Consider the following 16667-nt stretch of genomic DNA (forward strand, 5'->3'; position numbering starts at 1 on the left):
TTTCACTTGCAATCTGATAAAGGAGGAAATGGGAACACAGCTTCCATAATATTTGAGCCAGAGGAATAATAGAGTAAGGGCCAGTAATCCCCAAGAATTCCCAAAGGATGTGGGAAGGGTTTAGGCTTTCCCATGCGTTCACGCCAGCTTTATCTGACTCCCCAAGGGGCTAGGAAGTCTCAGCTGACAAGTGGATTATCCAAATGAAAACCTGTGGACTCAGAGAGGCCCCAGAGCTAGTTATTGCATGAAAATTATATTTGAATCTAAATCTGACTCCAAGGTCTGTACTCTTCTTACTTTGGCATGTTTTCCCAGTTTTGTCAAGAAGGGCACCAGGGGCCACAAAGATTTATTTCTCACCTTCCCTGGCTCTGGAAGGAATTAGCTCCAGATAGACCAGGGTAAAGGCTGGCCATTCTCATGTCAGAGTCCTACAATTTGGGTACTCCTTTAAAGCTTAAAGTTCAAAGTGCTTTGAGATATATTACTTAATGTATGGAATTTTACTTCTGAATGAAGAATTAAATAAATTGTGCTAAACAAATCTCAAGGGTTTGTTAGTACTTTTTACTACAAATTACTCATCCAGCAGTTCCTTCATGGGCATTATCTACTAATGTGCAGCTTTGCTAAGCACAGACGCTCAGCTGGAGAGCAAATGTGAAACTTGCATTTACTGTGCTTGTGGACGGACTTCAAGAGCAACTTGTACCTCCTGTAGGCTCTGAAAAGAAAACTGGGGACATAATGTCCTGGTTCAAGCAAATGCCTATATTTATTTTTGGAATCATTTCTTAGATGTGGGAGATGAGTTTTTCATGTAGAACTGAGCACAGGAAATAAGAAGGTTAAGAGAACACAAACCTCGAGGTCTTAGAGCTCTGCTAAACTTATCTAGTGTGTCCTGGAGATTTAATCACTAGGTAGAGTAAAACCTCAGCAGGTATAAATAAACTTAGGCTCCTTTTAGATTGTATGCTTTGGTTGGGAAACTGCCAGATCTACAGAGACCATTATTTCACTTTGCCATTTATGTCTCTCCACCTTGAATTTCCTCTCCTGTCTTTTCTTCGTGTCCTAATTTAGACTATACTTACTTTTATATTTTTGAGAGCACCTAGTATGTTGTTGAAAACACTCTTTGGATGTTAATGTGGAATGTACCCAAGCTTCTTCAAAAAAGTTTAAAATTTTGAGCAAGAAATTCTTTTAATATATTTGAATCCTAGACCTGATTTTAATATACGGAAAATATCCAACATTGTTCCTAAGGCACACGTTCTGCTATATTATTCTCTTTGTTAGCTTTCTCAAGCAGTGTTCTCAGGGGAGACAGAAGCAACCAGTCACCTAGATGTGTCATTCGGAAGGTATTAAAGCTTCTGTTTGCCCCCTTGTCATTTCTCACACTCAGAAACACAGAACATCTCTCTTCATCCCTTGATTGCAGATAAAGCAGTCATAGGAGCTTAAGACAGGCAAACATTTTGGAGGGAAAGTTGGGTTATGGTGTTAGACATACCTTAGTTCGAATCTCCTCACTGCCATGTGCTGCCTGCATGTCCTTGGGCAAATAAGTTTTTCTTGCCCTCAATTTTATTCTTTGAAATTTCAAGAAGGAAATTTACCTTATGTAATTTCAAGAGGACTGATGAGGTAATTTTGTAAAATGTCTGGCATCGTACCTATTAGTTTCTATTACTAGCAACTGTCATACCGTCCTTCTAACATTCTCTTTCCTACTCTCTCTTATAATCTATTCCATGTGGCTGTTGAGGGACTGAGTTGTTTGTTTCCCTTCAGATACAGAAGTGGACAACTGAACGAGGCCTGGGGGTCAGACCATCCCATCCCCTGGTCATGGTGACAGTTCCAAGCTGTGCGTACAATCCAAGCCAGCCTTTGCCACTTACTTGCTGAGATCTTGTCTGAGTTACTATGAAAAATTCCCTGCTGGTGATTCGAAGGGGTTAGTATGTGATTTGGGGGCCACTTCAAGGAGTGAGAGCCACAAGATCTGGTTATGCTGGTTGGGTAGAACTTCCTGGGAATAAAGCTAAGTAGAAATAAGCAGAGCCTAGAAACGGGGAAAGAGAGAGCTCTGGGGTATCCTCTGGTTCTCTGGATCAGAACAAGTCTGAAGCCAAGTGTACATGGGCTCTTTTTATTTACAAAAGGCAATTCCTCCTTTTTAGCTGGTTAGAGTGGTATTTCTTGCTCTTGCAGCAGTAATAGCCCATTATAATTCTCTTTTGTTCTCAGGCATTACTTTTCACAGATTAAAGAGAGGGACTTGTTTTTTTTCCCTCTCTTTCTCAGAATAATTTTTGCCCTAATTCCTTATAATTTAGAAAAATTCTGAGACGCTCTAAATTAAATTACAGTGGCTGGAGAAAGAAAGGGACAGGACTAGTTAACCAGTTAATAGCTGTGGGCCAGATAACAAGACTGCTCACATTCTTGAATGTATGTTGGAGCTTTGGGTCAATCTCCAGGCATCTGTTAGCTGACCACTAGATGCCACTGCATCCTGAATACGCATGAACTTTCTGGACTGTTGCTTGTAACTGTACAACAAGAGTAAATATTTCTTCCTTACAGACTGTGCTCCTATCATAGAACTGTCCCCGCTTCATCTTTTCCCTCTCCCCTTATTTGTAGCCAATGAAAATTTTTTTCAAAACAACTTATGTCTTTCTTCCCCCAAACATAACTTATACAAGTGCTTGTCAACTCCAGGACAGAAGACAAGTTGCTTTCTCCACCGAGTGCTGCTACTGGTGGTTTAGACTTCCTGGTCCTTTTCAGTTAGCATATGACTCAGAAAACCTTTTCTTTTAAGAAAGTTTTCAGCTGTGGAAGTTAAATTTTTTGTTTACCAGCATAAAAGAATAAAATCATACTATTAATGTTTTGGTTGATATCCTTTTTGCCGCTTTTCCATACACAGCTTCATTCACACTGAGTATGTAATTTTAAATTCTGTCTCTACAACCTAATTTATATCACAGCACTTCAAAGTACTATATAACCACAGGAAAAAAATTTAGAAAACACAGGAAAGTAAAGAGAAAAATTAACCTATTACCCATAGATTAATCATTACTAACATTTTACTTTCTTCTAACTTTTTCTACTTTTTAATTTCTAATGTTAGGAGTTTATGGTAGACAGTGTTTTATTAAAAGCATATTCTCTCTCACTAAACATTTTTATAAAACATTTAAAATGGTTTCCATCATACGAATGTATCAAAATTTAATGTATTAAATAATTTACTAAATTATTTAATTTGTCCATTGTTGGGCATTTGGCTACTTTAAAATTTTCATTATTTTAAATACTGTGATGAATAAGCTTGTTCATAAATTTTTGTGCAAAAGTATTTCCATTTTAGATATTCCAAGAGTAGAATTACTAGGTTAATGCTCATAATCATTTTAAGTCAATTAAAATATTCTCAAACTGCTCTCCAGAAAACTTGTAGCAATTCTCACTCTTACAAATAGTTTGATATAGCTTGATAAACACCCTTTTGGTAGCTGCATAAGATTTCTTAGTTATGGAATGACTAGCTATTCATTTTCCTATTATGAGACATTTGGTTGTTTCCAGTTTTTAAATGCTGTAAATAATGCTAAAAAAAAAATCTGAATATATATCTTCATATCCATTTCATATTATTTCTCCAGGTGAATCCAAATTGAAATTTTGATCAGAGGTGCAATTATTTCCAAAGTCAATAAAATTTACTAATGCTGTCAAATTGCTTTCCAGAATTAGCATATTAATTTATACTTCCACCAATAAAGTATGAGAATGGCTTCCAACCTCACTAACGTTACATATTAAAACAAAGCAAAACAACCCGACAACAAAATATCTAAACATTTTTGCTAAGTTGAAAGGTGTTATAGGGTTGTGTTACATTTAATTTCTTTGATTAAAAATGAAGTTTAATATTTTTCGTATATTTTTACTTCCATTTGGTTGAGAACTACCTATTTATGTCTTGTTTCCACTTTACCACTGTCTTAAATGTTTTCTTACATATTTTGCACAAATTCTTTATATATTAAGATTATTGACCTATTATCTCACATCTATTTATCAGACATAAACATTTTATGAATTACTTTTATGTTTCACATATCCTTTTACTTTTCTACATTAGAATATGGAACATTCTCTGAGGCTGCCTCAAACAGGGATAGCAGTGCCTACCGTTTAGGACTGCAGTGAGGATTAATTGATATAACAGATGTACAATTCTTGATGACTTGTCTATAGCAAGTCTTGCCACTTACATGTTTTCCCCAATGGATATGTAGAAATCTAAAATGTTAATAGTGTCAAATATAACTTTTTCCACTCTGAACCTTCATTTTTATGCTTATAAAACTCTTTCCTTTCACACATCATTTAAAATTCCTCTAGATATTTACTCAAAAGAAAGGAAAATATATATTCACTTAAAGATTTTCACATTGAATGTTCATAATGGCTTTATTTGTAATTATCAAAAACTAGAAACAACCCCAATGTCCATCAACAGATGAATAAATAAAAAATAAACAAACAAAGCAATAAAAATGAACATATTGATACCTGCAATAACATGAATGAACTTGAAAATAATTATGTTGAATAAATAGAACTAGACAAAAAGGGTTTGTAGTGTATGATTCCATTTATATAAACTCTAGAAAATGCAAAATAATCTATAGTGACCTCAAGCAGATTCGTGTTTGCCTGTGGGTCGGGGAGGGATGGGTGGAAGTATTGCCAAGGAGTGTGTGGAAACTTCTGGGGATGATGGAAATGTTCACTCTCTTGATTCTAGAGATGGTTTAAAGTGTATACACATTATGTCAAAATTTATTAATTTGTACACTTTAAACAATGTAGTTTGTTGTCAATTATATCTCCTAAAGCTGTTTTTAAAATTCCTCTATAGTTTCTTTGAATTCTTATAGTTAGATTTATTATAAGTATTAATGTATTATTATAATTGTTAAATATTATTATAAGTCTAATCCAGTTGGAATTTCTTTTGTAGCATGACCTTTTCCTTCCAAATATGATTTGATTTGTTGCATAATAATCATCTCCCCGATAGATATGTATTGCCTCCTCTAGCATACATTAACACATAAGCTAGTATTTGTTCATACTCCAGGGTTTTGTCTACACCACACGCTCTTTAATTATAGTTCAAATTAATTATAATTATAGCTTTATAATATATTTTATAGCTGGTAAGAAAAGCTCTCCTTCATTTTAATATTCTTTTCTTGCCTAACCCTAATCCTGAACAAGAGTCTCAGATCTTAGCATTACTGTCAGAAGAGAACGTTTAAATCCAAAGAATTATTTTAATACATTTTAAATACCAGAGGTAATAAATGTTGTAATTCAGAATGGCTTTTTTACATAATAAGGAAAAGTATTAGCAAAAGAAAGCTCAAATAGCAGCAGTGCTTGCGAAGTAAAGAACTTCAGTTTAGCCAAATGGAAAAACCTGCTGCTGATGTTTGTTGCTCTGGTTTTGTTCCTCCTGTCCAGACTTTAATCTTTGGTTCTCACAGAGAGTTAGCCTGCGGGTGGGGGCATTTTTGATATCTCTGATAGACAAGAAAGATAACTAAACTCATGGGCAATGTTGAGTAAAAAAAAAGGTTGTAAAGAAGATAGATGGTGTATAATATGAAGGCAAAACACACACCTAGGAATATAACAGGGCATTGTATCAATAAGATAAAACTGTGTATATTGTTTGGTGGTTGTGTGAATATGGGAGAGAGTAGTGTGGGGCTCATAATAATTTCCTTTTATTGGTTTTATATAGGCATATAGTGGCTGCCTTTCTGTCTTTTTGTTTTGGCCTTCTGAGTTATTTTAAATCTGCTCATTTAGATGTTAGAGGTTAGAAAAATGAATTGCTTCACATTTTTCACCCACATTAGTTTCTCGCATTGGGAATTATAATTGTTGACTATTTTCTTCTAGTTCAAAATAATCTTTTCATCATATATGTGAGAATCAGAATGATTACTTTTGAGGAGTACAGAGAGACTATAATCAGGCAGTTAACACTTGTTAAATATATACTGTGTACATAAATTACATTGAAAGTATAATCTGAATAATCTGAATAAATGCAAGTGCTCTTTATTTGTAATAGTTATCTCTGAGAAAAGTTTTACTTTCAGGGGAGAGAGGGGCTTTGAGTGAAGCAGCATCCATTAGTATATCAGTAAATTAAAATGTATGCTTTGCTTACTAACTCAGTGTCGAGAAGTTCACTGAGCTTGATTTTCTTCTTCTTTAAAAAGAATATGATAGTATCATCTTCCTTGCAGGATTGTTAGGAGATTCAAATATAATGCAATTGAAATATTTTGCAAACAGTAAATCACAGTACAAATGTTAGCTATTATGATTAATAAAAGCTTGTTACTTTTCCAGATAATAACACATAACATCTGCAGAGATGAATCTGGAGACCCTGTGATTTACTAACATTATCGACACACTCCCTAACAGTTGAAAGAAACTATCTCATTTAAGCCCATGGAGAAGCAACCATCTGAGATGGGGGTGATATAGCAGAGGACAAACATCTAGAGAGAGATTGTCCCACCCCATAACCCCAGCCCACCCTTCCCTGGTAGCAGAGCGGTGGGAGGTCTGCTGGCCTCTTTCCTTGTCCTCAAATTGGGGTAGTCGCCTGGCATATTTATCCAATGACATCATTAGCTAAAACACTTTGAAGTCACAGATAAACACAAGGGAGCTGTAAGAGTGACAGATACAGAAGACAAGGTATCTGTTGGTCACCCAGACTTGAGGCTTCACCTTGCCCTCTCCTGCAGTCTCCTGAATCTCTCTAGAGTCCTCACATTTCTGCCGTCTTCAGCCATGGTGTCCTCCAACCTCTTTTGTTTGGTCTGTTGCTCATTTCTAACACACAACCCAGAGCTGTATCATTTTCTCCAGGAATTCTAGCATAACAGAACTGTTGTTCTTGCACTGCCTGTATCTATAATGTTTAAGGATCTTTAATTCTGCATCTGTTGACATTCTAACTTCACTAAGATTACAAGTCACCTAATTTTCCATAAAATTCTATACAGAGGATGATAATTCACCTACCCCCAACTAACCCATATTATAGGGAAAAGAGAATAGAACCTAAGTTCATACCTGACTTTGTTCTAGGGTCTGGTTGGGTTCTTCCTGGAACCACCCATGTGACCTTGAGGACTCTATAGGCAACCCATCCCCTTAGAAGATTCCCCTTATATGGATCAGCCTTTGGCCTGATTCCCCTTCCTGGCTGCCAACCTCTCACTAGCTCCCTTAGGTTATGCAAATGGCAGAGCATTTAATTCCTAGCAAGACCATAACGAACAAATTAATATACTATTCAAATACCCAGTGTGGAAGGGGAATCCACTTGCTCTCAATATTAGTACCGTTAGCAGTAGTCATTCTCTGTCAAAAGGTCAGAAGTATGTAGATATGTATATGAGACATTCCTATGAGGCACATTCTTTGAGGTGACAATTTCAAAGGTGCCAATCAAACAGATGGATAGGATTGGGTAGAAAAGGTGTTTCCCCAATTTATAATAGACATACTCTTAAACAAAACTTTACTCAAATTTACATAAGAAAAATCCAAAGCTGCCCTAAAATCTTATTTCTGAGCAGTGTGGTGTAGGACATAAATACCAGAACGATCTTCTAAATCGCATTACATAATAATAATTGCTAACATCTTTAAGGATTTACTATATGTCAAGTACTTTGTAAGCAAATTACAAGTATTATCTCTACCTATAAGAGACTTTATATAGATTAAGAGTGGGCAGGATGGCTTAGTAGTTGGGCCATTAAGTGGTTGAGCCATTAACTAGAGCTCTCTCTCTCTCATCAACTGTAAGCTTTTGAAGAGATTACTTAACCTCTCTGGCTTTAATTTCTTCATTCGTAAAATAAAGATGATAAATAATAAAAGTACCTGGCTCATGAGGTTATTGTAAGGATTAACAAAGAGATAACTGCTTACGTATATTCAGTGATTCCTATGCGCTAGGTATTTTTCTCTAAATGAGAATTCATCAACTGTAAATTAAATGAATTAAACAAAAAGTATTTAGAATAGTATCTGGCACTTAGAAAAGTGTTCTATTTATTATATCTGAGAATTCTCGGAATTCTCATACCTACTGTCACCCAACATACTAGAAAGAATGATATGACCAGCATCTTCCCAAATGGCTGCTATTTTCTCCTCATTCCCTTTGCTGACAGTTACTACCAAAGTCCTTCTTACAGCCAGGCTACTGTGCATCTCCTTCGACGACCTCCTTTCAACTCTTTATCGTCAAGACAACAACCCATCTCTTCTACTTTTTTCTCTGCATTTTCCCAACACTCTTCTCTAACCACAGTAATCATAAGACTTTGGAAGAAATCAAAAGTAATTTCTCATTAAACAGTGGAGGTTCTGATATTGAAAATAATAGCTTCTATTATCTTCCAACCTGTAAATGAACCTGGATAAACTGCCAAGAGAAAAAAAAAATTCACCTAAATGGGGCAAAGGCAGGGCAATAATGTATCCAAGTTAAAAATTCAGTTCGAAGACTGCTTCCATATGATAAAGGCAACTGTTTTTTGACCTTTCTAAATGAGCTCTAATTATGTTTTTAAAAATTTTGTATGTTGGAAAGAAAAAAAATCACTATTTGTCAGTATCAAAGAATATTAAGATTTTAATGAAAGGAAAAATTTCATAAAGTTCCCATCTTAGTTATATCATATCCCCAAACAATATTGTGATGTCCCACACATTTCAAGAGTGTAGATGATGTAGTGACTTCTAACTGGATGATTAATGCATGTTGGTCTTGTTAGGAAAACTTGTATATTATAAGAAATGTTATTTTCTTGGCCACAACAATGGTGCTCTAGTGCTTTATGCAATAATTGGCAATTTTCAGGGAGGTTTAAAAAAATAAGTCCGATGTTCTCTACCTGACTTACTGTAAAGACAGACAACTGACAAAATACCTCTCAAACTGACTCCTTTTCAAATTCCACTTTCACTACCTTAGCTCAAACCTCCCTCATGCTTCTCTGAATTATGGCATTAACTTCTTCACTTATCTCCATCCATCTAATATGGCCTTCCTCTAATCTATTTTCTTTGCTGCTGTCAGTATGAATTTCCTCATATGGATTCCTAGAGTATTCAGGATAAAGTGGTTTCAATTCCAAAGACAAGAGACAAGAACACTCAGCAGAATGGAGACTCAGCATGGTTTAACAGGGCTGCCTTCGGCCTGACACTCCACTTAGCAATTACTGGCAGTTCAGTTTTCACAACAATAAATGAGGACGATGTTTGTATCATTGGTTGTGGCAAGAATTAAATAAAATAATACATGAAAATTATTTGGCCTAATGTCAAATGACCTACACATGGTCATTTGTGATTATGATAATGATGTGATGATGATGATGATGGTGATGATGATGGTAGTCATTGTGACAATGATGGTATGATGATGATGATGTAGTCTTTGGATGCTTTTTGAGCTCTAACTTACATGGCTAACTTATATTTCATGACTAACCTACATTTCCAAAGATTTCTGATTCTCATCTATCCCTGATATTTTCATAATGTTTTCTCTGTATAGGTCCTCCTTTCCCCAGCCTTCTATTTAACGCTTACTATTTTTATGCTTCATCTCGGATCTCACCGAGTTTTTTCAGAAGTATCATCCTGAATTCTCTGTCATTTAAGTTGCATATTTCTATGTCTGTAAGCTTACTTTCTGGAGATTTTTCTCTTTCTATCTGAAATACCTTGTTATCCTGGTTGTTCTTGGTGTTTAATGGACTATTTCTCTGCCTGGGCATTAATGGAAGTGTGTTCTGCTTTTCTTTTTTTTTTATTGAGTTAATAACCAATCATGCCTTTGTAATTAAGCCTCCATGAAAATCCCAAAAGCATAGGGTTTGGAGAGTTTGTGGGTTGGGAACACACCCATGTGCTGGCAGGGAGGCGCACCCCAACTCCACTGGCACAGAAGTTCCTGCACTCTGGACGCTCCCAAACCCTGCCCTATGTATCTCTTCATCTGGCTGTTCATCTGCATCCTTTATCATATTCTTTGTTATATAATAAACCGGTAAACCTAAGTGTTTCTCTATGTTCTGTGAGCTGTTCTAGCAAATGCTCAAATGAGGAGGGAGTTGTGGGAACCTCTGATTCACAGCCAGTCAGAAGCACAGGTGATAACCTGGACTTGCAATTGATTGTCCCCACTTTTCTGCCGTCCCTGTTTCTTTGCCTTTTGCCCTGATGATTGGGCACTGACATCGGCCGCATGGAGCTCACAGCACTCTCAGGCAGGGCTGTTCATGGAAGTTGCCACTCCTTTTCCCCACCCCCTCTTCCTACAGGGAGCTCCAGTTGCAAGAGGCAGCTTCTTTTGTTTCTCCCAGTCCACCACCCGACACCTGGGGTTCTGACCTGTGGTAGCTCTTATGCGCGGATCCCACACTCAGACGTGCTGGTGTGCAGTTTGCGTGTTTTTTGTTGAGTTTTAAGTGTTTAGCTTATTGTTGTTTCAAGGAGAGAGATCTGGGAACGTCTCTCATGCCGCCATGTTTCTAATGCTCACTATTTTTAAAGTTTGTCTCAGAGCTTCCTTTTACACCAGCATCTTCTCTCCCTTCCTCTATAGTAGCTGTTCTGTATCACATGACTCCTAAGTATATTCCAAGAAAACTCTGAATCTAGGGACTCTAGACAGTCATTATCTTTTAAAAGTCAAGTACAGTGCCTGACTGTGAAATAATAGAAAAAATATATATTGATCTCTGCATTTGGTCCCTAGCACAGAGCTCCTAAAACCTTTGCAATTTTCTAAGTGCTAAGAACACTAGCAGCATCTTTTGTTCTGATATTTTGTCTTTGTCTCTGGTTCCTGACAGAGAGCTCCTTAATCTTTTGGAACAGTCCAGGTGATAGGAGTGTCTTCTGTTCCAATGATGTTGCTCTTGGTGAACATCTGTATAGCTTCAAGATGGGGGCTGGTCACCAGAAAGATCAACCCATGATTTGAAGCTTGAAGTTTTCAACCTCATCCCCATCCTCCAAGGAAGTGGAGAAGAGCTGGAGATTAAATTAATCATCAATCATGCCTATGTGGCGAAAACTTCATAAAAATTCCTGAACTATAGGGTTCAGAGAGTTGCTGAGTTGTGAAGACATCCATGTTCTGGGAGGGTGGTGCACTCCAAATCCACAGAGATAGAAGCACCTGTGCTCAGGACCCTTCCAGAGCCTGCCCTATGTATCTCTTCATCTGGCTGTTCATCTGCATCCTTTATCATATTCTTTGTTATATAATAAACCGGTAAACCTAAGTGTTTCTCTATGTTCTGTGAGCTGTTCTAGCAAATGCTCAAATGAGGAGGGAGTTGTGGGAACCTCTGATTCACAGCCAGTCAGAAGCACAGGTGATAACCTGGACTTGCAATTGGCATTTGAAGTGGGAGTGAGGGCGGTCTTGTGAGACTGAGCCCTCAACTTGTGGGATCTGACACTCACTCCAGGAAGTTACTCAGAATTGCTTGGTGTGGAAAATTCACACATTTGATGTCATTTGGTGTCAGAAATATTGTAAGTATAGTAGTAGTGTGAGAATAAAGGAGAACAGTGTTTTTTTCTTGCATATTGACACATATAAATTCAAATTAAGTTTTTTTTTCTAGTATATGAGAAAATGAATGAATATTAGAATTCTTAAGTGAGCAAGGCTATAGACTATATAAGACCAAGACTTCTTTTGAAAATCTTGGACTTATGAGTCACCAAAATCAAAGGATCTCCCTGATCAGAACTTCTCTGAATTGAAGAGAAATTTCACAAATTATATTCACCTTATTGTGTCACCCTAATTCATCAGAGATGCTTGAAATGATTCTCTGCATTTTTTTAAGACCCTATTTATTGTCCTTAATTCTAGAGCTGCTCTGTCCAATAAGACAACACTAGTCACATGTGGCTCTTTAAATAACTTAGCATTAAATAAAATTAGAAATCTGGTTCCTGGTCACACTAGACACATTTTGAGTGCTCGATAGCCACATGTGGTTAGGTAGTTACCATACTGGATAGTGCAGACACAGACCATTTCTAGCATCTCAGAAGGTTTTATTGATCAACACTGCTCTAAATTGCTAGCTTCTCCACTATGTCTAAATGCTAGGTTATATGCAAGACAAATGATCTTCTGGACATCCTTATATGAGCAGAAATTTACTGTGAATAAGTTTCAAATAATAATAATTGGGAAGTATATACTATTCTAAATATTTTACTATTTTCTATCAAAATCAAGGCATCCAGATTTTACCACTGGACACTACGTTTCAGTGAAATTTTAAAATTGTACCCTCTGACTGCCATTTGATTTAGGACTTTTTATTTGCAACATTAGTTGTGAAGACAAATGAATATAGATGGATAAAGGAATTCAGACTTTTTTTTTATACTCTCTAACATTAGAATTTTAATAATGCCTTATATTTATATATTTACATTAACTCGTCTAGTCCATAGTAGTGTTCAGGCATTCTAAAACTTAATCCAAGACCCTTATCTCCATACCGCGCTGCCTATACATGTTCTATCTAAAAACTAAAAAAGTAGAACAGTTAGGAAAGCATATAGCCATGCCTATGACTTCTTACCACTTTATAGCTATCAGATCAGAAATATGAGCTGGTGTTTGTTACATTTCTCAGAAGATTTTTTTTTTTCTAAATGACTTCTATTATTTACACTCATAAACACCATAACGATGAAAAACCCTGCATATATGGTTGACTATTTTGTTAGGATATTTTCTTAGTAGTACAATTGTTGGGCCCAAGGGGATGTAATTTTTAAAGCTTTTGCTGCACATTGCCAGGTTGAACTCCTCTCTCCAAAGTATTAATTCATACTCTCAATAGCAGTGTACAGGATTTCACATTTCCCACACCCTCCCTAACAACTGATATTATATTCCTCTCTTCATTTTTCTCTTTTAAAAATATTTGCTAAAGATTAAAATGGTATTTTTTTTGCTTAATTTGTAGGTGTTTTAAAAATATTTAGTGAACACAATACCAAAGACATGATCCATGAAAGAAATAACTGATAAACTGGGCTTCGTTAAAATTAAAAACTTCTGCTCTGTGAAAGACAGTATCAAGAGAATGAGAGGACAAGCCACAGACTCAGAGAAAATATTTACAAAAGACACATCTGATAAAGGAGTGTTCTTCAAAATATACAAAGAACTCTTAAAATTCAACAATAAGGCAAAAAGTAACCTGATTAAAATATGAATAAAGACCTACACAAATACCTAATCAAAGAAAATATACAGATGGCAAATAAGCAGAGACAAAGATTCCACATCAATGTCATCAGGGAAATGCAAATTAAAACAGCAATAAGTCACCACTATACATCTATTAGATATCTAAAATTCATAACACTGAAAATATCAAATGCTGGTGGGGATATAGAGCAATAAGAACTCTCATTCATTACTGGTGAGAATGCAAAATGGTACAGCCTCCTTGTAGGACAGTTTAATGGTTTCTTATAAAACTAAACATACTCTTCACATACGATCCAGCAATTGTACTCCTTGATATTTATGCAAATGAGTTGAAAACTTATGTCCACGCCACAACTTGTATATAATACATGGGTATTTATAACAGCTTTATCTATAATTGCCAAAACTTGGAAGCAACCAAGATGTCCTTCAGTAGGTAAATAGATAAATAAACTGTGGTATATCCAGACAATAGACTGTGATCCAGTGCTCAAAAGAAATGAACTACAAAGCAATGAAAAGACATGGGGGACCTTAAAGGCAAGGTACTAAGCAACCAATATGAAAAGGGTACATACTGTATGATTCTAACTATATGACATTCTGGAAAAGGAAACACTATGAAGATAATAAAAAGATCAGTGGTTTCCAAGAAGGGGCTGGGGAAGGAGAGATAAATATGCAGAGTACAGAGGATTTTTAGGGTAGTGAAAATACTGTATGTGATATTATAATGATGGATATGTATCACTATATATTTATTCAAACCCATAGAATGTATAACACCAAGAGTGAACCCTAAGGTAAACTATGAACTTTGGATGATTATAATGTGTTATGTAGGTTCACCCTTGGTAAAAAAAAAAAAAAAATGTGCCATTCTGGTGAGTGATGCTGATAATGGGGAATGATTTGCAGGTGATTTGGGGCAAGGAATATAAGGGAAATCTCTGTACCTCCTCCTCAATTTTGTTGCAAATCTAAAACTGTTCTAAAAATAGTCTTAAAAATAATTAGTGCTATTCTTTTTTTTTGATTTATGAGGCCTTATAGATGATGAATACTCAATTTTTCTCTTTTATATATGTTGCAAATACTGATTCTAGTTTGCCATTTTAAAGTTTTGTTTAAAGCATTTCCCCCCCCAAAGTAATAACTGTTTATCTAACCATTCCTAAAGGAATGGTTCCTGCTATTTATTTACTTGTTTGTTTGTTTGTTTGTTTATTTTTATTTTTAGGCGGGCAACCCTTGGTCGACCTCACAGATTGCAAGGACCTTGTTAGCTTACAATCCCTTATTTTTAAATTTTTTACCCCTATAGCACCTGGTCTTCCTAGGCGGTCTCCATCCAAGTACTAACAAGGCCCGACCCTGCTTAGCTTCCAAGATGGTTTCTGCCTTTAAAGGTGTGTGTTTCTATCTTGAGTTCTTTATTTTCTTCTATTACTTTGATGGATCCACATTTTATACTGGAATTGCCAATCTAATCCATGTGGTATTTTATTTTAAGTGAGAGATAGGTAGAGGCAAATGATTTTTCTGAGTATAATTATTACTTATATAAACCCAAATTGATAGGTGTTATACATGAAATATTGTTTATTTAAAACAAATAATTTACAATTTAGAAAGATAATTATTAAAATACTGTCAATAGTTAACATATAAAACATGCAAGCCAGGTAATGGGAAATTATTATAATATTGCTCTAAAATGTATCAAGCTAAATATCATGAAAGTGAAATCAATTGATTTTTTATTAGAAATGTAACAAATTGTTCATTCCTAGCAATAAGTTTATTCTCCCCCATTCATTGTATAGTTCTTGATAACTCTAATCATTATTGATAAACCCCCCTACTGCTTATTGAACAAAGTCAACATTCTTTATTATAAGCTGTGATAAGAACATAATAAGCACGTCTATTGTTACTGATCTGTAAATGTTATCAATGGAATTAATTAAATTGTGGAGGAAATATCATATTACTCATTAGAAATTTCCACTTTCTAAAAACACTGGCCTTATACTATATACAAGACCATTTAAGAATATTAAAAAAAGAGTCCAGTTCTTTTCATACAAAAAATTACGTGGTTGTTAATAAAATTCACTTTAATGAAGTCATATGTTTAAAAATAGCAATTCCTAAAAATAGATTATCTATCTGATATTGAATCACCATTCATTGGATTGGTCTTCATCTATTTAGAAATATTGTCTTGATGCTCAAAGATTATTATTGGTTTTACAGAAGAGGCTACAATAGTTAATATAAGTCTTCTTTATCAAGACTCTGTTGAACATTTATCTCCTTAATAAAGGTAAATGTTTGCAGATAATTAGATATTTATCTGAGAGGCTAGAGAGCCTGGAGGTGATATCTGCACTCCCATATTTATTGCAGCATTATTTACAATAACCAAAATATGAAAACAACCTAAGTGTCCACCAACACGTGTATAGGTAAAGAAACTGTGGTATGTACTTACAATGGAATATTATTCAGTCTTAAAAAAAAGATGATCCTGCCATTGGCAACAAAATGGATGATGCCGGATGTCATTCTACTAAGTGAAATAAGCCAGAAAGAAAAATACTGCATGATTGCAATTATATATGGAATCGAAAAAAGTCAAATACAAACAAACAGAGTAGAATGGTGGTTACTAGGGGCTGGTGGGATGGGGTGGGGGAAACAGAGGGATAGATGTTGGTCCAGGGTACAAAATTGCAGTAATGTAGGATGAACAAATCTATAGACCTACTGTACAGCCTGGTGACTATAGTTAATGATACTGTATATTATATACTGGAAATTTGCTAAGAGAGTAGATTTCAGGTGCTCTCATCACACACACACACAAATGGTAACTATTTCAGAAGCTGTATAAATTATCTTGACTATTATAATCACTTCACTATGTATATGAAAATGTAACTTTCAGAAGCTGTATAAACTATCTTGACTATTATAATCACTTCACTATGTATATGTATATCAAATCATTATATTGTACTCCTTAAAATACACAATTCTTTTTAAAAAATAAAATGTAAAGAATAAAATTTTAAAAATAAAATTCCATCTTATGCACCTCTCAGTTATGGTGACCTCAGAAATGACATGTACATATGGCCTAATGTCAGGTGAATAAGATCACAGAAATTTGGGTATATATTGAATTTTACACATTTCTAGCTCTAATTTCTAAGCTGGCTGATATCTTAGCCCACAA

General features: G+C 35.3%; 1 protein-coding gene across 14 annotated transcripts in view; it reads right to left on the bottom strand.

The window, feature by feature from the left end:
* DTNA (dystrobrevin alpha) overlaps positions 1-16667 on the bottom strand; it is a 342095-nt gene that overhangs the window by 140738 nt on the left and 184690 nt on the right. The window lies entirely within an intron of this gene.

This window comes from Pteropus alecto, unplaced genomic scaffold, assembly GCF_000325575.1.
Source record: "Pteropus alecto unplaced genomic scaffold, ASM32557v1 scaffold146, whole genome shotgun sequence".
NCBI classification, from domain to species: Eukaryota; Metazoa; Chordata; class Mammalia; order Chiroptera; family Pteropodidae; genus Pteropus; species Pteropus alecto.